The 23,981-nt window shown below is 36.7% G+C and overlaps 1 pseudogene; it reads left to right on the top strand.

Annotated features, from left to right (window-relative positions):
- Positions 1-4,322: 4,322 nt before the first annotated feature.
- LOC108717429 lies at positions 4,323-23,478 on the top strand (annotated as a pseudogene).
- Positions 23,479-23,981: the final 503 nt, after the last annotated feature.

The following is a 23,981-nucleotide window of genomic DNA, read 5'->3' as shown; positions in this document are numbered from 1 at the left end:
AGAGATATATGCAGTCTGTATTTTGAGGAAGCAAAAGAGTTGAACCTATAAATGTACATGGAAACTATAGATTCCTAATGCAATAGGATGGCTGAAACATGTTGGGGATATACATATGAAGCTGTGGCAACTCACAGGGGCATATTTACCTAGGGTCGAATATCAAGGGTTAATTAACCCTCGATATTCGACTGCCGAATTGAAATCTTTCGAATATCGAAGTCGAAGGATTTAGCGTTATTCCTACGATCGAAGGAATAATCGTTCGATCGAACGATTAAATCCTTCGAATCGAATGATTCAAAGGATTTTAATCCATCGATCGAAGGATATTCCTTAGATCAGAAAATTGTTAGGAAGCCTATGGGGACCTTCATTGGTCTCGGTAGGTTTTAGGTGGCGAACTAGGGGGTCGAAGAATTTTTTAAAGAGACTTCGATTATCGAATAGTTGAACGATTTTTAGTTCGAATCGTTCGATTCGAAGTCATAGTAGTAGTCGAAGTTTGAAGTAGCCAATTCGATGGTCGAAGTAGCCATATTCGACCATTCGAAATTCAAAGTATTTTTTCTTCTATTCCTTCACTCGAGCTAAGTAAATGGGCCCCACAGTGATATATGCTCTTTATGCTGTCAGCCTATGGATATCAACATGCATGTCTTATAAACGTTTCCAAGGATCACTACGAGCCCCATACCTGGAATGTGCAGAGTGTAATCTGCACTTGCTGTGGGGTAGGGGAGCAAGGGCTTTTTGTATGGATTCATGTATGTGGTGCAATTTGTTTTCTCCAGGTACTGCAGAATTGCTATATGTAGCTTACCAAAAAGATAAAGTATAGACAAAACAAATAACTTTGATAACAAAATGATCACATCACAACAGCATGTTATGTGCGTTAAGTTCTTGTATGCCATTCACCTTGCTATGATAAGGAATAAAATAAATATATATCCCGAAATATATCCCCCCATTTCAGCTCACCACTGGCCTATAACTTGTTTTTAACACCACCTTCTGTAGTATAGTAAAGTGCAGCCTTCTGAGCCCTTATAATTTAACATTGCATTACCCTCAAACTTTGTCAGGTACTACTGCAATACAAACAGAATACATCCTTGGAAGATATTCCAGGAAGGCATTTTAAATGTAATTCTTGTCCATGATTAGAAAAAAAGAGGATACGTTCTGAAGCAGATGAAAAAGTAGTGAAATTAATCTGAATCTGAAACTAAGGAAATGAGAGCATGCTACACATAATTAGAACTGTCTTAAAATATATATTTATAGATAGGACTCATTTAACCTTTAACTTTTTTGTTCTCTAAAATGTAGTTTATAGGAATTACATTTTTTTTACTTTTTCAGATATTTAGTTTTAAATCCATGAAAAGTATTAGCGTTTCTAATTGAATGATCACTAATAACAATTGTAAATTTCTGAAACCACAAATACCTTTATTATTCTTACCGAATGTTATATTTATTTTAACAAAACAAAATGCAAAAAAAAGGTTCTAATGGCTTACATTTGTTTCAAAAACAGTTTTGATGGTATAAATCCCTCTTGGATTAAAGGCTTGCATAGTTACTCAGATTTGATCTAGAGTTAATAAATACTAGGAAAAAGTCAACCTATTTAGCTAAATTTGAATCTCCTTATTTCCTGTTATTGCATGATAGTTATTCTTTCACCCTGCTACAGACCTTCATTATCTTACAGCTAAATTGCCATCCCCTTGGTACTGAACTAACATTGATCTATCTGAGAATTACTTTTCTTGACTCTGTTATATATATAAACTCTGTATATATATAAACCCAGATTATTAGACTCCAATTGAATTTATTACTACATTTCTACTCTCCTCCGATGTAATTTCCTTCTGCCTCCTACTTGATTTTAATCTAAGACATTTAAATATGTGTTTTGGGTTTACGCTATCACATTCAAAGTTAAGGAATGTCCATTGGAATTACAATAGCTTCTCCGGTCCATTAGTGTCATAACAGATTAAAGAGAGACTAAAGAAATATGAAATAGTGACCTGGCTACTAAAGGTCTAAAGAGTCCAAGTAGTAATGCATTTCATCAGGGCCTAGTTCACATTAGCACTATTTGAACCTTAAAGTACTGTATCTGTTATCTGCCTTTAATAGCTTTTTAAAGATAATTCATCCATATTACTAAAAAATGTCTTGTAGCTCTGGTTCATTTATTGCATATACCTGTATTGAGAAAAATTATTATGATAAATGTGGAGTCCCTGTAATCAAAATATTTAAATTTTTTAATGACTAAGCTAACATAAATGCATACTGGTGGCAAAACAAGCCTATTGAGTTTATTTAATATTATGTTTTAGTAGGCTTAGGGTATGGTGATCCAAATTACAAAAAATACGCTAATATCGAAAACCCCAGGTCAGGTTCTATGTCATGTAGGTAAGATAATGCATATGTCATGTAGTTGCTGGACTTCTGCAGTATTTTATCAAGGGTTAGTGCATGAGCTTTTACCTGATCTTTTTTTCTACTGCTAACCAAAGAGAGGATATAATTACAGCTTTCAGCATGATGGGTCTAGAAGTTTTACAGCTATACTAACCCATAGTAATTGATGGAAGTATTGCTGTATCTGAGTCCTGTGACTCAACTTATAGTACAATTATAGTTTATTCTATCTTAAAGCAGCATGTGGCATTGAAGCAGACAGAATATCACTTGTAACAAATTATGAATGAAGTCCTTTATAGAATAAGGGTATAGGATCAACCCAAAATTTAACTTAATAAAAGGCCACAACTCTAGGTTAAAAAAAGGAGTTAGCCTAAAGTTATTGAATCATTTGAAGCAGCATTCAACATAACTATTGACCTTTGGATCATTCTTTTGTCCTGGGATGTCTTAAATTATGAGTTACAGACTACTTCACACCAGGTAATAAATTAAGGTATGTCTGCGCCAGTGCTAAGATTTTTCATTTGTCCATCATACAGTATATTCTTGTCATTGAACAAAGCTAGAGCTAGACAAAATGGTGTACTGAGCAAAGATGACAGCACTACATATATATGTTTATATATATTTATATATATAGATTAGAAGTGGTAGAGATCGCACTCACAGGTCTTAATATAGAAAAATAAAATTTATTGTGGACAAGTGCTGACGTTTCGGCTGAGACAACAGCCTTTCTTTGAGAAAGGCTGTTGTCTCAGCCGAAACATCAGCACTTGTCCACAATAAATTTTATTTTTCTATATTAAGACCTGTGAGTGCGATCTCTACCACTTCTAATTGATGTTACCGATCTTGGACTGCACCCAGGCACGCTTGACCTCCATTTCGTGAGTGCCGGTTTTTTACTTTACTTTATTTATATATATATATCTATATATATAGATATATATATATAAAAATGTTTATAGACTAAAGGACTAACGTTTAAACGTTAGTCCTTTAGTCAATAAACATTTTTATTTATTTTTTAAGACCTGAGAGTGCGGACCTTCTTTGTAGATAGATATTCTAAAAATTTTGGACACTGCACCCAGGCATTTCTGTACTTAGTGACGAGAGTGCCGACTCCTTCACAGTTTACTATATATATACTGTATATATATATATATATATATACAGTATATATATATATATATATATATATATATATATATATATATATATATATATATATATATATATATATATATATATATATATATACACGGTAACACTGGTCTTTAATGAATATTATGGCAAACACAGACATTATTTTATGGTTGTTAATACAAGGGGCATCGTGGTTTGTAACCAAATGATTTTTGTTTATTACAGGCATGGGACTTGTTATCCAGAATGCTTGGGACCTGGGCTTGCCGGATAATGGATCTTTCTGTAATTTGGATCTGCATTCCTTAAGTTTACTAGAAAATCATGTAAACAAAAAATAAGCCCAATAGGCTTGTTTTGCCTCAAATAAGGAGTAATTATATCTTAGTTGTGATCAAATACAAGGTACTGTTTTATTATTACAGAGGAAAAGGAAATCATTTTTAAAAACTTCGATAAAATGAAGTCTATGGGAGATGGCTATTCCGTAATTTGGAGTTCTCTGGATAATGGGTTTCTGGATAACAGATCCCATACCTGTATTACTATAGAACACATCTCTGTTATAAATCTCTGAAGTAGGATAATGGCATCCAGGCTGTAAAGATAAAAAGTAAAACATTTTTCTTGTTAATGCAGAATTTGTCTGTGCAATGTATGAGTTAACATTTTCTCAAAATATGAAAAAGAATATTTTGATCCGAGAAAGGTTAAAGGGATATGGAATTTGCCCTAAGTATAGCTTGCAAAGTTAAGTGTTCATGTTCATAATCTCTAAATGCCATTTGCTAAAAACAATTTGTTGCTCCTTTTTAAACAGTGTGCTTGCTCTTGACTGACTGACTGTTGACATTTGCTGTTGATAAACTATGGAAGTGCTATGTGCTATTTAGAAATATTTTATGTGCCTATTTGTTTCTGCAGGGGCTCTGAAGGAGATTACTGTGGGCATATTTGTGAAGTTAAAAATAGAGTAGAGTGCTTTCAGGACTTCATCTAAAGTTCCTTGTGATTACTTTGGCACAGTGTCCAGAGCAGCAAACTATTGTTGCTATATCTGTAGCAATCAGTGCACTTTTTACATTAGTGTATATTTGTGATAAATGTTTGGAATAATATTTTAGTTATTATTTAGGAATTAAGTCTAGCTCTGCTGAAAGTGGAATAGTTTGACTAATAAAAATGGAGTCATAAACTGTCTAAAGTAGTGTTGCAGTATTCTCAGCATTCTCCACCATGGAAATGCATAAAGCATAAACTGAAGTATGTTGAGAGTTGCAGTCTGGAAATATTAGGGTGAATTATCACTGTTATGGGACATTCTTGTTGCATTTAATGATACCTATCCAACCTTTCCATTTGTCAGAAGAATAATATGTAATAATAATATGTAATAGCCAGTAACAGCTTGTTCATCTCTTGAATTTAGTTAAACTGTTCTTAAAGCATCTTTTGTGTAAATGCTTTAAAAGTGTTACATTTGGGATTTATCTATTTGTGAACTGTTTTCATGGATATAAACACACTTCATACAGTTGCTCTCTCTCATCCTTTGATCCAAAGCAGTGAAACCGCAACAGCACTTATCAACAAAGCCTTTGGATATCACCAAAGGATTTATGCACAGCCTGTATGGCAAACCATAAGGACAGAACCCCGCTTTCAATCCAACACACTTTACATAGTAGGAGGCAAAAAGAGAGAGCTCTGCAAAGTTTGAGAACTTAGGTACTTTAATCCAATTGATCAGGACAATGTTCATATTGCAGGAATAGCAAACTGGAGTGAGTTAAACCCTATGCCAGTAGGACGAAGCCATCACTGTGTTGCTATCATGGGTAACTTTCTGTTTGCAGCGGGTGGTGAAGTGGAACATGCATCTGGCCGCACATGTGCAGTGAGGACTGCTTGCCGATATGACCCTCGCAGCAATACTTGGACAGAAATTTCTTCAATGAAAAACTGCAGAGAGCGCTTTGTGTTGGGAGCAGTAGGGGATTTTCTTTATGCAGTTGGTGGTAGAAATGAACTGCGGCAAGTTTTACCGTCAGTGGAACGGCACTGCCCAAAGAAGAATAAGTGGACTTCTGTACAGTCCTTTGACCGATCCCTTTTATGCCATGCCTGATGCGTGGCTGATGGCCTCCTGTGGATATCAGGTGAGTGAATATTTCATTACTGAACTTAAATATTTTTATATTCTCATTGTATGCAAATGTAAGTTAGGGAAGAGGTACATTTATAATTTGTCTCCATTTGCAGTTTCTCCAAACTTTTATAGAAGTGTTACTGTTAGATCATTACTGGTACTGTTCAAATGCATGTGCATTTTTTAAAATTCAAATATACTCGCAATTCGACTGTCTAATATGCAATCTAATGGTTCCGACCCGAAATTCAAATCTTATTCAATTCGTATCTGAGTTGAACGAAAAAAAAACTTTAATGTCAGGAAGGCTATTAACATCTCCAAATGGCTCAACGGACCTCTGCCATTAACTTGTACATGAACTTGTACATGAACTCAGCAGGTTTTAGGTGGCGAATATTGAATTAGGAATGTGTCTATGGCCAAGGTGTGATAAATCTTACATTGCAATTTACATTCGATTAGGGGAATTAAAATTCAAATGTATTAGTATTAGTAGTATATTAGTATTAGATATTGGTATAGTTTATATATGTGAGTGTTTATAGGTCTGTGTAGGCATGTGAATATACTGTATGTGTACTGGGGTTTATTTTAAAGTTTTTCAAACCGATTTAACATTATTGTCATTGTCTCTCAGGCTCTTACTTGCATGTGTAACAGTAATAAAACATTGAGTAGATGACTTCCATGTTTTGTCTTATAAAGCTACAGCATGATTTAAGGGTTAGGATATCCAGAGCCATATAAATCATTAGCAAAGTCAGACTCATGCTTTAACAGTAGCAGCTAAAAGGTACACCTGATACCTCAGTTTATGATTCTCAGCATTGGGTCTGCTGCCTTGAAGAAGTGTAAAATCGTGCTGTAATTTTGAAAATGCTTGATTACAATAATGTAGCTTTCTGAAAAAAAGAAGCAAAATGCCTTTTCAAGTAAGGAACATTTTATTCCTATTTCTGTCTAGGAGAATGCGTATTATTTCTTTGTAATGAGCGTGCAACCAACATAAGATTGTCATGACCACCTGCATAAGGTGAATGTAACACTTCTATGAAGATAAGAATTCCTAAACCTAAACAAAGATTTTATACCGAGCCATTATGAAACTAGCAGGGCATAATGCTTTCTGGGGAGGAACACTTGATCACTGTTATTTTTTTCTTCTTGAATAAGTCAAAACTTGTATTAGTGCTCAGGTTGTCAAGAAACTGACAGTTCTCTAAAAGAATTCTACTCAGTAGATTCTACAATTTCAGGCATTTGATAAAATTGCTATTTATATATGAAATAACTTTCTGTTCACTTTTTAACTGCACTCCTTGCAAATCTCTGCCTTTGTTATTATTTAAGCTGCACTTCAAGGATACATGACTACGTACTGAATTCACATTTGGGCAGAATGTATTGTAAATCTCCTCTGCGCTACTTCAAAGTTAGGCAGAAAGTAGTTTTTGATGAGCATATAAGATGCATTTTTAATGACAGATATAGCTATAGAATACTCATAGAATGGAGATGATTCCCTAGGGGACAGAGATCAAAACTGCCAATCACTAAAATATACTTGTTCGGGCAAACCATGGAATTTGTGCAAGTTCTTTGATTGCAGGGGACACAGGAGCAGCATGGGGTATCATAACCTAAGAGCAGGCAAATCAGACTGATGACTTTCAAAGCCAAAAATACTGCTGCAGGCAAGGGTACTCCAGACTGGGAGAAATGACATCATATAGGCACAGTTCATTCTGTATATATTTTTTCTTTGTCAAATCAGTATGCAAATCCTCTGCATCTCATTTCAGAAGATTAATCTAAAAGTGAGGCGAGAGGTATGTGAAGTGCATATAATTATCAAAGACCTCCAACAATGAAAAATATTCATGGCTTTAGCCGCATTTTGTCATTCTTTAATGACAATTTGGTGTCGCTCAGAAAGACATGCAGGTAATATGGATACAGTAATAAGAGGTGCACAGGGCACAGGAATAAACATAAAGAAAAATATATCCTCTTTTTAATGAATGTCTACATTAACTGTTTTCCTCTATAAATTGCCAATAACAAATGAAGGACGTGTTTTTATGCCATTAGAACACTGTTCCTCTATGTAGTTGTATTTACAGGTAGATGATTAGGAATATCTTCATAGATATCAGTAAACCATCACAATAAAATGGTTATATTTAAAGGCTTTTGTAGTCCTTAGATAATGCCCCTCTCTGCTAAAGAAACAAATTGGCATTTCCCACTCAAAAATGCAAATATTAAAAGAGGTTTTACAATTACAGTGACTGTAAGGTGTCAATGGCAGTTAAAATGAAAATACATGGAACAAGAGCTCTAATTTTATTTTAAATATATATTTTACATTATTTTTTAAATCACGAGTATGGTTAAACAATATGTGTTTATATACTGTATATTTGTGTGTGTAAGTATTTGCATTTTGTAAAGCAGTTTTTAGTGCTAGTGACTATACAAGGCATGGTAGACAAGATGACTGACCTGTTTGATGCAACACCAAGAGCGAATTAATGCACAGGCTACCATAGGCTATAGCCTCCTAGGGGCTCAGAATGATCAGGGGACCATCTAGCTTTTTTCACTTATTATTTCTATTTTCTTTCAATATTTGATAATATGCACTGCTGGGTTTGGTCGGTGTGCACATGCTGGGAGAAGAAGGCAGGCAATGTATGTGCATGCATATGCCTGGATGGCTGTAGATCCAGTGATGCCAATGGAACGCACTGAACCCAACCCAATGTAGAGAGCTCAGGTGCATGTGTCTGGTTCTGCATGCATCTAGACCCAGCAGTAACCTAGAAGGGGAAGCCTAGGGGTCCTACATCCAATTAATCCACTACTAACTAACACATGCACGCTAGGGTCAGTTTTCACTTTCCTATACCGGTAAGTTGTAGGAGAGGAGGAAACTGTGGGAGTGCATGTCATTTCCATGCAATGAGCACACTGGTTTGAACCAAATAAATTCAAAAACGATCCTCTGGTTCCTGCTTAATCTCCTTTGTTGTTGTGAAGCTTATTTAGATAATTAGAGGTGAAATATTAAAAAAATCTCCACATGTTGAAGCCATCTATGTTGTTTTTACTTTCTAATAGCTGGTAAGGTAGTTTGAAGAAAATACACTGTATAGTCAAGCTTCCTTAAAAATCCTTACATACTATATATGGTTTCTACCCTGCAATGAGGTGTTGATTAGTAGTTCTCTGATAGTATGAAATGGCGTTATATGTTGCCCTTTGCTGAAATGTCCTGTTGAGTAGTGAAAGGTGCAGTATCACTGGTTGAGATTTTGGAATAAAAAGATGGCAGACTGAACACCTTTGAAAACATCCTAGATAAAAGCTTTGTCCTTTTCCACAATTCCCTGCTTGAGAGTTGGTTGAAAAGTACGGGATAGTATGGAAAATATGATGATATGGAATGGGCAGATGGGCAGAAGTGAGATTTAGGGGTAATAAAAGAAAGAGTGAAGCATGGCACCTTTGAGATATGCAAGACTTTTGCACATGAAGGCCCAATTCTTTTAACCAAAAGTTATTACTGACATACTTGTGGAGATAGTACTAAATTCCATTACAAAAAGGGACAAGGCTAACGAATAAGGCTGGGGGTTTGGACAGTAAACTTGAAAATGCCTTTGGCCGATTAGGAGCATGTTTAATCAAAACTGAAGCTCCTTCTCATGCTGTATGGCTTATTTCCAAGTTCTGTGAAAATGTAATAAAGGCTGGTGACAGATCTGCTCAGAAGGTTCATTGCCATGTTTTATGGGATATACATAGTCTGCTCCACCCGCTTTATAGTCTCTATAGGTGGAGACTAAATAAGAAAAGCAACTGACCTTCTTCGTAAAAGGAAAGGCCCTTATAAAGAGTCTTTGCTCCCTAATTTCCTTATAATGTGACATGGCTCCTTGTCTATAGCAAAGGCTTTTCTATCCATTGAATGACAGTTAACAGTTTTGCCACAGGACAATTATTACTGTTTATACTGTTCCATATTTACTTAGTAATGTTACCAAGAAACATGCTATTGGCTGCCTTTTTTATTATCCATACTAGTAGCCTTACAGTTGGTATAGTTCCTGCAAGGCACTTAAGTAATGAATTCCTGAGTATATGGGAGAATTATTCTGCTCACATCCAGCTTATGTATTGCTCATGGGAACTGACTGAAAGAGTACCATATTGAGCTTTAGCACTTAATACATAAGGTAAATTAAGGGCAGTTTGGATTCTCTCTGTAATCATTTCTCCTTTTCTATGACATTTCAGACATTTCCATGTTTGACTGTAAACTATTCTATGTGCTTCATTGCTATTTTTGTACACTGCAGGTGGAGTGACAAACACAGCACAATATCAGAACAGATTAATGGTATATGACCCAAGCCAGGTAAGCTGTGCCAATATACAAACAAGAGCAATGGAGTAGGCAATACATTACTAAAAACTAAGAATGCATGTGGTTTATACTCAGCGAATGTTCCATAAATACAGATGCAAAGAGGCAATTTTTTCTGTTTACAAATGCCATGCATGATGTATTTAGCTATGTACACACAAGCTATTCTACCCTACTGACAAATAATTAGAAATTGTTTGCACTGTGATTATACTGGTATACACCCTTACACCAGGGAATGTGCTACTAGCCAAAATGTTCTGTATACATTCACAAAAAGGAACATTGAATGAAGGGAGTCTACAGCTCATTCCAAAATGTTAGATCTCCCTGTATATACACTTTGTAAAACCAGTTAATTGTTTGTATTTTCTCTACTTGTATTTATGCCTATTCATATCAGTCTTTCTGGAAAAGATTACAGGCCCCCAGTTTAGCAGTTGTGAAAACAAAAGTTGTGTATATGTCATATACTCCAATCAAGGTGGCAGTAACTCCAGCATTCCCATATGTCAATACATATGTGATTCATCAGGACAAACTGGAGTGGCAAATTGCTTTGCATCAGAATGTGCAAGTACAAGAAATAGCTTTATGCATCTGCAGCAAAAGTTGCACAACTGCAATTGCTCTTGCTTTGGTGAGACCTGCAGGCTCTGATCGCTGACATTCACTTACTGTACATATAACATCAAATTGGCATTTGCTACTATTTCTCTTGAATTCTGTGCCTGCAGCAGGATAATTAGATTGTAAGCTCCATGTTAAAGGAAAAGTCCTGTGCAAAAAAAAAAAACATATTTGTAATATAGTTAGTTAGTCGAAAATGTAATGTATAAAGGCTGGAGTGACTGGATATCTAACATAATAGCCAGAACACTACTTCCTGCTTTTCAGCTCTCTTAACTGAGTAAGCGACTTGAAGAAGGAGAGTCACATGGGGCATTATTGTTCAGTGAGTTTGCAATTGATCCTCAGCATTCAGCTCAGATTCAAAAGCAACAGTTATGACCCATGTATCCCCCTCAAGTCACTGATTGGTCGCTGCCTGGTAACCAATAAGTGAAAACCAAGAGAGCTGCAAAGCAGGAAGTAGTGTTCTGGCTATTATGTTACACATCCAGTCACTCCAGCCTTTATAAATTACATTTTTGGCTAACTAACTATATTGAAAATATGTTTTATTTTATCTATTTACCCAGTTTGTATTTTTAAACAATTCCTTGAAGCATTGTATAATATTTAAATGCTTAGAAAAGCATAATATACAAATAAATAATAATCATTTTTGTCAGCTAAATAACAGATTGAAAGTTGTATGGTATGACTCGGTGGTTTTGATGTATAATATCAGGGAATTACTAAAAATGAATGTTGCACAATGCAAAAATAACAGAACTACCAAAAAAATTGATTGAAAATTTTGAAAAAAGATAAATTAATAATAACAGGAGGACATACTCAAATTTCACCCCAGCTCCTGGGGGCAAACATACAGTGACATACCAATAAATGTGAGTTCCTCTATATGTCACTATATAATATCAGGGCCAAGCATGTGGTACAAAAAAAAGAGGGTTTTACCTTCATAAGGAAAGGCACAGCTGGGCCTGTTTACCTCACTAATAGTCTGTTGTTCTGTTACAGACGTAGAAACAGTTAATAAATGATTCTGTTTAATGAGAGCTGCTTTATGTTTGCACACAGATTTTTTTTTTTTTTTTAATTCTGTTGGCATATTGTTTACAGTGGGCTCTGGCAAGCCACATCTGCTTGTACCCGCTCTGAATCTCAATAGCTTTATCATTCAGCAGTGGGGCACGGCTTTCAGCAAGGCCTTTGTAGAGAGTCAATAATGACTGCCATCTGCCACAGAGCACAGAGCTACCTGACAACAGACAGGCTCTAGTGACCTCTGCTTACCCGCCACTGATTAGTATTCAAACACTGACGCACAAGAGCTGACCCTTTCCATACCCTCTGCCTCTCTCCCCCTCCGTCGCTGATCACCTGGCAGCCATTGCACTAAGGAAACCAATACTCTGCTCAGGGTAAGAAAGACATTGCAGATTTGAAGGCATTTCTGTCTTTGCATCTTTGGATTGCCAGCTGCTCACATAATGTACAAGCTGCAATATAGGTTTTCATAAAATAAATGAACTAGGAGGAGGTTTTCCACATTTAGCATATACATATTGATTACAGTTTAGCATATAATTGATAACCAATCCAAAAATATCATTAAATCAAATATTTTATGCAAAAAAAAAAAAGGTTGCCTAAAATAAATGAGGTATTTAGAATTGTTGTGGTCCTTGGGAAATACCATTATGCAATATTTGATCATTAAAGAAATATTATTAATAATAGTGTGTTTTCTTTATTTTTTACCACAGCAGAAATTAAAAAAAAATAATCCATCAGTGGGACACATTTGTAGAAAAACTCTTACTTACATATATGCTATAATACATTCTACAGGTCATAGCATGGGTTAAGGGACACTCATTTTACAAAAAAGGGTTTATACTGAAAATACTTAAATATCTGATGTTTTCGTGCTTAATTGCAATAGGGCAAAAACTGAAATTAAACATAATGTCATGTTCTACTCCTGTCTTAGCAAGCAAGGTAAATCATACCAGCACTCCACTGAGAAACCCTCTGTATAATTAGCTGCTCCTTATTTCACAGTCTAACAGGCTGCAGCAGAGGGAAGGAAGGGATGTGTTTATATAGATAGATTCTCAATGGACTGCTGATTTGTTTTGACTTAACTTGTAAGGACAGAAGTAGAATGTGACTATACCTTCAACTTCAGATGTTTAGTGCAAGAAATCACAAAAAAATACTTTCCCAAATAAAACAATAAGCAAAAAGTATGTTCAGCACAAACCCCATGTATGCATATTCAAAATGGTCATGTGTGGTACATATTCTTTGCATATTCAAAATGGTCATGTGTGGTACATATTCTCTGCATATTCAAAATGGTCATGTGTGGTACATATCACTGATATAGTATTACAACCTTCATAACTATGCCCCATTGTATAGTAATTTCTCTATATGTAGCATGTGTAAAATAATAAATAAGGAATGTGTTTCAATTTTACATTTGGTCATGTAGTATAGTATATGTGCTCTTTAAGCCTTACATTATAATTTGTATAGATCTGAAACTGTATTAGTGTTTGCTAATGTTATGAATGCTATACCTTGTAGCACTGGCCACATTACAACTCTACAGGAGAACCAGGGGAGATGATTTGCAGGTCAGTGGGATGCCGAATGATTACATTCCCAAGGATCACACAGGGAAGCATTAGTCTGTGTGATAAATGGAATATGTAAACTGCATGGGATTCCGTTTAATGTACACAGTAACGTCTGACATTCAGCATATCATTCTTTTATGAAGCGTGGGGCAGGTTTCATGGTTTCTTTGCGGGCATGTTAATTGTAGAAGGAGATTTTTTGGGGTCCCAAAACCCAGCCTTGCACTCTATGTGGGGACCACTGCTGCTTGATTTAAATGATTTTTACTCTTAATATTTAAATGTGCAATATCTGCAGGCTCTGTGAAGTTGTAGTGATGTTGGTAAACCTTTTACTTCAAAGGGGTTGTTCATCTTTAAATTAAATTAAGTATAACATTCTGAGGCAAATGGCATTTATTGTCTAATTTTTGTGGGCTTTCAGTTATTTCACTTTTTGTTTAGCAGCTGTCCAGTTTTGAATTTCAGCAGCTGGTTGCTAGGGTCTTGTTTACCTTAGCAAGTAGGCAGTGGGTTAAAGAGACACAGGAATATGAATAGGAGAAGAACTTTAAATAAAGATAAGGAATAAAAACTAGCAATGTGTAAGTTCACAAAGCAAACATTTGGGTCATTTATCCCCATTTAAAAGTTGTACAAGAGGAAGGCAAATAAATCATGAAGACTAACTGCATAGTTGCTAGGAATAAGATATTCTATAGTATGACATACTTAAGTTTAACAACCCTTTTAATATACTGTATCAGTGATATCAATCACTGACAGAAAGGACAGAGGGCTAGCAACATGAGGCTTATTGTAGAGGTAAAGTCTTTGACCAATGCCATATGTAACATTGCTTTACAGGTGGAGAATTAATTACCGTTTATTTAAATGAAAGATGACACAGAGGTATTTGGTGTTTTTGTTTCTGGCTGGAATATGCTGGTGGAGAAACATTACTACTAAACTACTAAACAGATAAAATTATTTTCTTTTTTACAATTGTAGCAGCTTGTACTATGAAATGGTTTGTAGTATAATATGCTTGTTTTTGCAATGAACTAAAACAACAATTATTTTTACCAGTTGTGGTATAATGTAAAGCTTCTGAGCCAGACTTCTAAAAATGGATGTCCATACATATTATCTTATATCTTGCAGTAATAGATTACAGTACAGACAAGTAATACCACAATATTCCATATTTTACCAGATCATTATCAGCACCTGTTTTATTTCGCTGGTGGGTACCATTTCGAATAGGCAGTTCAAGGCAAAACTAAACTGGTGGCCTTGTCTTAAGAGGGCAAAACCCTACCTTCACATCTCAAAAGGGTTCATATGTTCATAAGTATAACATATGTACTACACTGTCAGTGGCGATCCTAGCACCTTTGCTGCCTGAGGTGTCTTGCTGCTGCCGCTCCCTCTTGCTCTCCGCGTTCACCTTTTTTGGCAGCGGAGTTGGACCAGGGTGCTAGCTCAGAGAAGCGCAATTTAAAAAATGTAAATTCAGCTCTTAATGTTACCAGGAGCTGCATTTTTGGTAACCAATGGGAAACTGCCACCTGAGGCAAGTTTCTAAATTTGACTTATTGCCACAGGGCACCTGTACACTGTATAGGCTAAAGCAGGGGCCACCAACCATTTTTACATGTGAATCACATGAAAAAAGTTATTGGAGTGTAAAATAAGGGCCATGATTGGCTATTTGAAGGCCCCTACATGACATGGCAGCCTATAGGAGGTTCTGTTTTATATGTAATCAAAACTTGCCTCCAAGGCACTTGGAGCAACATCCAAGGTATTGGTGAGGAACATTTTTCTCCCAGGTCACTGGTTGGGGATCACTGGTCTAAAGTATCTGGACAGTAGTCTAATATGACATCTCTATTGGAACACTCACTGCTGAGTTCAAAAATGTCTCTGGAAGCAATATGAGCACAAGGAAGTGTGGGGGGAGGGGTTAGAATGAGGCAAACCCTACATCACCATGTGTTATGCCAAGCACTGGCAGGAGTGGTGTAAAGGTCACTCACACTGGAGAGGTGGAAAACATGTCTTGATTGCGATGAATGGTTGCCATATGGCAGTGTGACAGAAAAGTCTGAATTTGGTAATGCCAGGAGAACACTACCTGCCTTAATGCATAATGGTCTGGGAGTGGTTTTCAAGGGGCAGTGGCCCCAATAAAACAATACTGCTTCAGTATGCAATGGCATTCTTGACAATTCCATACTCACTTCTATGTGGCAATAGGTAGGGGAAAGATATTTTGCTGATATGGGAGTTTAATAACTTGACTAGACAGAAGACTGACTTCAGTTCTACTGAATACCTGTGGGATGAACTGGAAAGCTGAGCATGGCCTGATCCCAACCCAACGAATGCAATTGTGGCTGAATGGAAGCAAAGACCACCAGCAGTGTTCCAACATTTAGAGGAAAGCCTGGCCAGAAATAAGAGGCTATTTTACAGCAGTAAAGGGAGGACCAACTTTATATTAATACCCTTGATTTGGGAGAGAAGTGTTGAATAAACATGTGTCCGAATACTTTAGACATTTAGGGGGTTATTTACTAAATCCGAAAAAAAATTGTGATTTGTTTTTTTTATAAAATCTGACTTTTAAAAAATCACGAATTTTTCAGAATTTACTAAACCTCGAGGATGGAAAAGTCAGAATTTGAAAATCTGGCATCTGCATTGAGGTTGCATATAAGTCAATGGGAGAAGTCCCAATGATTTTTAGATGTTTGCTCGGTTTCGTGCAATACCCAAAGTTTTCTGAGTTTTGAGGCAAAAAAGCATAAGAAATCTGAGTTTTTGGGTGAAAAATCCAAAAAATTTAGAAAAATCAGATTTTTTTCCGCAAAGCAAATTTTCAGGAAAATTTAATAATAAATAAACCTAAAAAACCAGAGTGGATTTGATCGGAGTTTGTAGAAGAAAATGTTGAGATAAAATCGGACTTTGATAAATAACCCCCATAGTGAAGTGGTTGCATTGACCCAATGTAAACACTAAATTTAAAAAAGAAATAAGCTCAGCCTATTATTTATTCAAGGTAGAACTACAATCTGCATACATGTTAATTAAATAGAGCAGTGCTGTACTTCTGTGGTACCGGAGGCCTGAATTTTTCTGGTCTACATGGTGGAGGACCGATAATGGAAGCCAGTGTTAGCCACTCCCTGTTTTAGACCACACCTACTTTAAACCACACCTATGTTATCACAAAACCATGTCCACATTAACAGCACACCAAAAACCCAAATGGTTGGTGCTCACTGCAGGGATATCACTCATATGTGAAAAAAAAGTTAAGTCATATTAAGACATACCCTAAATCCATATACCTCTTCCTCCCCTAATTTTCAAAACCCCAGAACAAATACCAGGCTTATGTTTCACATGCAGAACAGGGCACACACAGGGAGCATAGGGAAGACAGAGTATGGCACACACTGGTTAAGTATGGCAGAAACAAGGACAATAGGGCAGGCAGAGTTTGGCACAAACAAGGAGCATAGGGCAGGCAGAGTATGGTACACCAGGGAGCAGGGGCAGGCAGAGTATGGCACACACAGGGAGCATAGGGCAGGCAGAGTATGGCACACACAGGGAGCATAGGACAGACAGGGATATCATATATATATCATATATATATCACTTTATCATATTAAGAGATCCATATGCCTCCTCCCCTGTGGATAGCCCAGCAACACCCTGCACATGTTTAAACACCTTGGGGACCCTCTAACAAATGCTAAAAAAAACCCATTAGAATCACTCTAAGGTGTACTACTATAGTGACACAGTGCTGGTGCTCCATTAACATTTTAAATAAGGTGTGAACAGGTGAACAATGTGAGCAGTTTCAGTCTGGTTCTCAGGCGTGAACAGTACAGGGTTTTAGGATGTGAACAATAGAGGTGTCGCAGGTGTGAACAATACAGGGGATTACATGTGTGAACAATACAAGTTATTACAGTCTGAATTTGAGGTTTAAACAATGCAGGAGCCAGTTAATCTCTGTAGTGATACCTTTTAAAGTTTACACATGGTAAGAAGACACAGCAGGCAGATTTTCATGTGGAGGGCCACACATGGGTTGGTCCGCAGGCCACCAGCTTGACAGCCCTGAAATAGTGTTAGGTCTGCTTTCACTTAATAACGTTTGCCTTGTCTGATGTGAACTAGCTGCCATTGTGTGCCACTGCTCTAAGTACTGTAAAGTAGTAGCAGTAGTGCAGGAACTCAGTAACCCAGCAACTGAAACAAAATTTGCAATAACTAGCGGAGGGTGTAATGATACTGAAATTCTAGGAAAAATTCTTAATATTAAGGGTAGAAACATGGCAAATAGTGCCTAATTATGGCATTTAGTTGAGTTAATAAAATGAGCCAGAGTACTGAATTAAGCTTTATGCAGATAGAAGGCCTATAACACTTAAATGTCGTTTTGTAGAATAACACAAATGATGATAATGTCATTTTAATATCCTAGAATAAATGGATAAGCCGTAGTCCTATGCTGCAAAGGAGAGTATATCATGCAATGGTGGCTGTACAAAGAAAGCTGTATGTGCTAGGGGGAAATGATCTGGATTACAATTATGATCGCATTCTGGTACGGCACATTGATTCCTACAACATGGACACCGATCAGTGGACTCACTGCAACTTCAATCTACTTACAGGTAAGTGCTCCATCATAGTAACCTGGTAGATGAGACTGAACAATGGCACAGTTATTTCCATCAAGTTCAACATTTCTCTGTCGCTTTCAATCTCTTTTTCTTTTTGTTATATTCCTGTCCGCTCTAGTGTCAGTCACGCAGCTGAAACAGAAGAACCAGGGCCATTTGATAAATGCAAGTTGCTTGGCTCCACTCATGCAAACAGATTGCATTACACTTCTTCACGATTTTATATCTTTAGTCAAGGGGTACATTTATATAAAATACATGCTATTTGAGAATTGCAATAAATTCTAAAAAATAAAAACCTCATGGTTATCCACTTCCCTCACACCAAAGATGTATTATTGAAATTTCTATATTTGACCCCTCAGTAAACAAACCCCTGTGCTGTGGCAACTGCCTGCTTTGTTGTTTTTTTAAATATGTTTTGTATCTGTTTGCTTTATAGACTTGAAGACACATGGGGGCAAATTCACTAAAGTGCGAAACTCCTAACGCTAGCGCAAATTCGCCAGCGTGACATCATTTCGTTCGTTAGTAAATCGGCGTTACTTCGCTGATTTACTAACGGGTGCTGGCGTAAATACGCTGGCGTAGTGGACCTACTCTAGTGCTACATCGCACCCTTACGCCAGGCGAAATTGTGATATGGCGAAGGGACGTAACTACGCTAATTCACTAACTTGCGCATTTTACTGAACGTTACCTCTTGCGCCAGACTTGCCTTCGCCACCTCAGACCAGGCGAAGTGCAATAGAGTAGATAGGGATTGCTTCAAAAAAAGTTTACATTTTTTCTAAGTCCCAAAAAACGCTGGCGTCTTTTCCTTTTTTAAGGGTGATAGGTTGAAAAAGATCGTACATTTTTTTGGGGGTACCCTCCTTCCCCCCTACATTTCCTAACATATGGCACCTAAACTATACAGTGGGCACATGTGTAGGGAAATATAAGAACTCTATTTTATCTTATGAAGCTTTCCCAGGCTTGTGTAGTGTAATGTATGTGGTGCTACATATACGTCCATTGTACTTTAACTTGGCGCCGTATGCAAATAAGGCATTGCTAGTGTAACTTCGCTTTGCTTGACGAATTAACGCTAGCGCAACTTTGCAACCGTTCGCCTCCCTGAGCTCAACTTCGGATTTTAGTGAATTAGCAGCCACCTGGCGAAGTGTGGCAAAGCCTGCGCTAGCGCAACTCCGCAGGTTAGTGAAATTGCCCCATAGGGACAAATTTACATAGGTCCGAAACTTTGCTGCGTCAGATGTTAATTGGCTACAACTACACATATTCATCAAAATGTGAAAATTCGTCTCAGGAAATTAACAATGGCGTATTTTTGCTAGTGAAAATTTGTAAGCGTTTCTTAGCAAATTTTCTCCAACGTCACATTTTTCCTTGTGAAACTTCAACATACCCTTACGTCAGTTTAAATAAGGCGGGTACATACAGGTCCTATGTATGTATTTATTAGAGATGTCGGTGAAATTGCTGGCAGTTGTCACTTATTGTTAAAAATGTCCAAGGAAGCAAAATAAAGACAAAAAGATCCTCTATTGTTCTAAAAATGAGCCTACCCTAAAACAAATGTGGCATGAGCTTCAAATAGTTAAAACAGTGTAAATACCAAATGCACAGTTACAAGTTTTAAACAGAATTCCACATAGGAAAATGTAATTTTTTTTCTTTTTTGTGGCTTTTTTTGAATATAGGAAATGATGTCACTGACAGTAATGTTGAGTAAATGTGGCACATTGAGTAAAAAATGTTTGGAACCATTTTGTAAGCTACATCTCACTAATTCACATTTCTCGCTTAATTTAAAACTCAAGATTTTACAACAAAAAGACACAATAGAAAACTGATCATTTATGCATTTGTGTGTATTTTATAGGCCAAAATGAATCTGGAGTTGCTATGTATAATGGAAGAATTTATTTAGTTGGTGGTTATTCAATTTGGAGAAATGAACCTTTGGCATGCATACAGGTATACAGGTAAATAAATACCATACAGCATAGCTCTTTAAGAAAACATCACTCTATATATATATATATAAAAAGGATATAAACAGTATGTACTGTATATGATGTATAATAAATCTGTTTCACAATGTTTTCACATTAATAGTGGGTTAATTTTTGTCTATTTGCAGCTAACACTCCTGCTGCTTATTCCAACATGAGACTGCAATGTGCCCTCTTACTACTCAATATGTAAAAGAAACGGATCCGCACACACTCCGATTAATGCAGTCGGGGAATATCCCCTTTTTATGCAGCCACCAAACATCAACGTTTTGGGGGGGAACGGGGGGGAACACCCACCCTTCATCAGGAACCCGAAACGTTGATGTTTGGTGGGGATATTCCCCGACTGCATTAATCGGAGTGTGTGCGGATCCGTTTCTTTTACACATTGGTTGCTAAGGGACCCTGCCGGGTCAACGGAAGGAACGCACCACCAGCTTGCAGGATTGGTGAACTACAGGTGTGCGGTAGGAGAATTACATTGCCCTCTTACTACTCAGCAGGAGTGAGTTGTGTGCAACAGATAAAGCACACCAATAATCTCACTATAAGAAAAACATGATCTCAAGAAAGCTCCTAATTAGAGTAAGGCTATTTACGAGTTCATAAATCCAACCATAAAGCTGTCCTTCTAGTCCCTAGATTTCTATGGAAGTTTATGAAAAACTAATTTGCATAGACAATTCACCAATTAAAAAACAATTCACCAATGAGAATTCTATTGACCACAAACTTACTACGCCATGGGGGAAAAATTCTATGCAGCAGTATTGCTTTACAAATAGAAACCCTGATGTTGCTGGACTACAGCTCCCAGCATGCCTGAACCTGGCATGCAGTAATTTATGCTGGGATATGTCGTATTTTTAAAGGGGTTGTTCATCTTCCAAACCTTTTTTTTTTCAGTCCAGCTGGCTTCAGATTGTTCATCAGAAATAAAGACAATTTTTTTAAATTTTTGACCATTCTTCCAAAATTGAAGTTTAAAGTTAAGTAATCCAGGATCATTATGTACTGTTACAATTTGCTACATTAATTGATACATTTCTCAGCAATATCTGTGGAATATTAGCAGCTATTGTATCAATTCTAAATGCTGCCTTTAAAGGAATTCTGTCATGATTTTTATGGTGTAGTGTTTATTTTTAAATGTTTACACTGCAAATAATTCACTCTACCATGTAAAATTGCATTTGTAACCCAACAAGTGTATTTTTATAGTTGTAATATTGGTGCGTAGGCAGCCATCTCAGGTCACTTCAGGATGGAACTGCTTTAAGGCAGGCTATTGTTTCTCCTACTCAATGTAACAATGTGTCTCAGTGGGACATGGGTTTTTACTATTGAGTAATGTTCTTAGATCTATCAGGGAGTTGTTATCTGGTTACCTTGTCATTGCTCATCTGATGGGCTGCTGTGGGAGAGAAGGGAGGGGGTAATATCACAGTAAAAAGTGACTGAAGTTTATCAGAGCACAAGTCACATGCTTGGAGGCACCTGGGAAACTGATATGTCTAGCCCCATGTCTGATTTCAAAATGAAATATAAAAAAAATCTGTTTGCGCTTTTGAAAAAATGGATTTCAATGCAGAAGTCTTCAGGAGCAGTTATATCAACTGATGCATTTTTTAAAAAAACATGTTTTCCCATGACAGTATCCCTTTAATAAAACTCAGGGATTCTACTCAGCAGGCTAAAGATAACAAATGCATCAAATAAATGAACTATTTGAAAACTACTGAATTATGAAAGGTGAAAAATTCCTTTAGGAAAATAAATTAAAGATGATTTCCTTTTTTTTTCTTTGTTATAATAATAGTACCAATAAATAAATAGTAACAATAAATAATAACATTACCTTAATGGTATTCTATTGGGTTTATCTGGAAAACCCCAGGCCCCAAGCTTTCAGAATAATGTGCCTGTATCAATGACATTTCACTATTACAATAATTTGTCTCTGTTAACCACACAGTTAAAATGCTGACACTGTATTAGTGATTAGGGTATATCTGTCAATTAACTTTCCGTCACTATTAAATATTGACCAAACTCATCTAAACACTATTATAGCATTGGCAGGCGAGTCCAAATTGGATAATGTATAATCAGCAGAGAATCAGATCATAATATATTTTCTTTTAAAATGAATTGTGGGTCATGGCCCCCATCCCCTATATCATTTAGAGGGGTCCCTTACTAACTGCACTTCATACACATGGCTGAGCAGGTACTGTATGTGAGATGGATCGAAATGTGGAGGATTAGTGAGAACCCTGATTAGTTATCTGGGGGTGTGGGCAGGTGTGAAGTCACATGCCCTAAGGTGGTATATTTTGGAGGAGAAATCATTTGCAGCCCTTCTGCCCCTAAATGCTTAAAGGAGTAGTTTACTGTTCTATCACAATTTGCAGTTGGTATTCATGTTTTATTTTCTGTGCTCTACTGGTCATTTGGAAGGGAAAACTAGGAAGGACCCCCCATTTGGGATCAGTCAATGGTTAATGACAACAAACAAATTCATGTTTCAATTTCATGAAGCTAAAATACCTTCATTTATAACCTTTATAACCTTTACACAATGTTGTGAAATTCTTATATGCGGTTTGTTCACATCCCTAATGTAGGTTCTGGACATCAGCAGAGAAGGCAAAGAGGAGGTGTTCTATGGACCAACATTACCATTTGCTTCCAATGGTATAGAGGCAAGCTTTCTGCCCGCCCCCTACTTCACATGTCCTAATCTGCAGACTTTGCAAGTTCCTTATCATCGAATTGGCACAATGTGACACCACGACAACAATTAGAGGGGCCGGCCTTCTACTTACACTTTACAGCTTAGCTGGAAGTACAGTACACTTTCCAGCAGACAGAAGAACAGAGATTATCCGCTCACCAGATAAAAAGTTAATGATGCTAAATGGTATCAGGTGAATAGATTATAAGCTCTTTAGAGCAGAGATTCACTGTGCCTAAACACATGTACATAACTGCATATGTTCAATATGTTATGCCACTATGTTGTTTGAAATGCAGATCAAAAACACTGAGGAGTTTATATGCAAGCTTATGAGTTTCCCATTCTCCCTTCGGAATATACTGTATCCTATACTGTACATTAGCCACAATAAGTAAATCCATAGAACATCCTCTCTATGCTGTGCTATAACTCTGTAAGGGTCTCATATTATACTAATATATAAGGGCATAACACAAACTATTTTTAACATACAGTATGCAATGAAATTCATGTTTTTGTTAAAAAAGAAATTCAAGTATATATATATATATATATATATATATATATATATATATATATATATATATATATATATATATATATATATTTATTTTATTTTTTTGTGACAAGCTGGCGGCTTGAACACGTAACTTTTGGGGGAATTAGTCAATGGTAGGCAGGCAGCATAGGACAAAGGAGCAGAAAGACAGGGACACACAGCTTCTTTGAGGAAAACACAGGTTTATTTTCCAACTATAAATAAACACAGTGTATTGTCCACAGACACAGGGGTGACCATTTTATCATTCAAACAAATCATAAAATAAAACCTAGCACATTGGGCACTACCGTCCAACTTTGGAGCAGTCCCTGACTAGGCTGGGCCCCTTGTGGACTACCAGCAAACAAAACAATTGTTGTGGCTCACCCCTGTACTCACAGGACTTTCTTCCAGGTAATATTCAGCTTCCTCACTCTCTTCACAATAATCTCTGTGAGAGTCACAGGCTCCCTCTGCTTCATGCAGTAACAGGCAGCACTCCCAGCTC

This window comes from Xenopus laevis, chromosome 5S (assembly GCF_017654675.1).
Source record: "Xenopus laevis strain J_2021 chromosome 5S, Xenopus_laevis_v10.1, whole genome shotgun sequence".
NCBI lineage: Eukaryota > Metazoa > Chordata > Amphibia > Anura > Pipidae > Xenopus > Xenopus laevis.
Note: the sequence above shows the minus strand (reverse complement) of the source record. Positions and strands in the feature narration are given on the sequence as shown.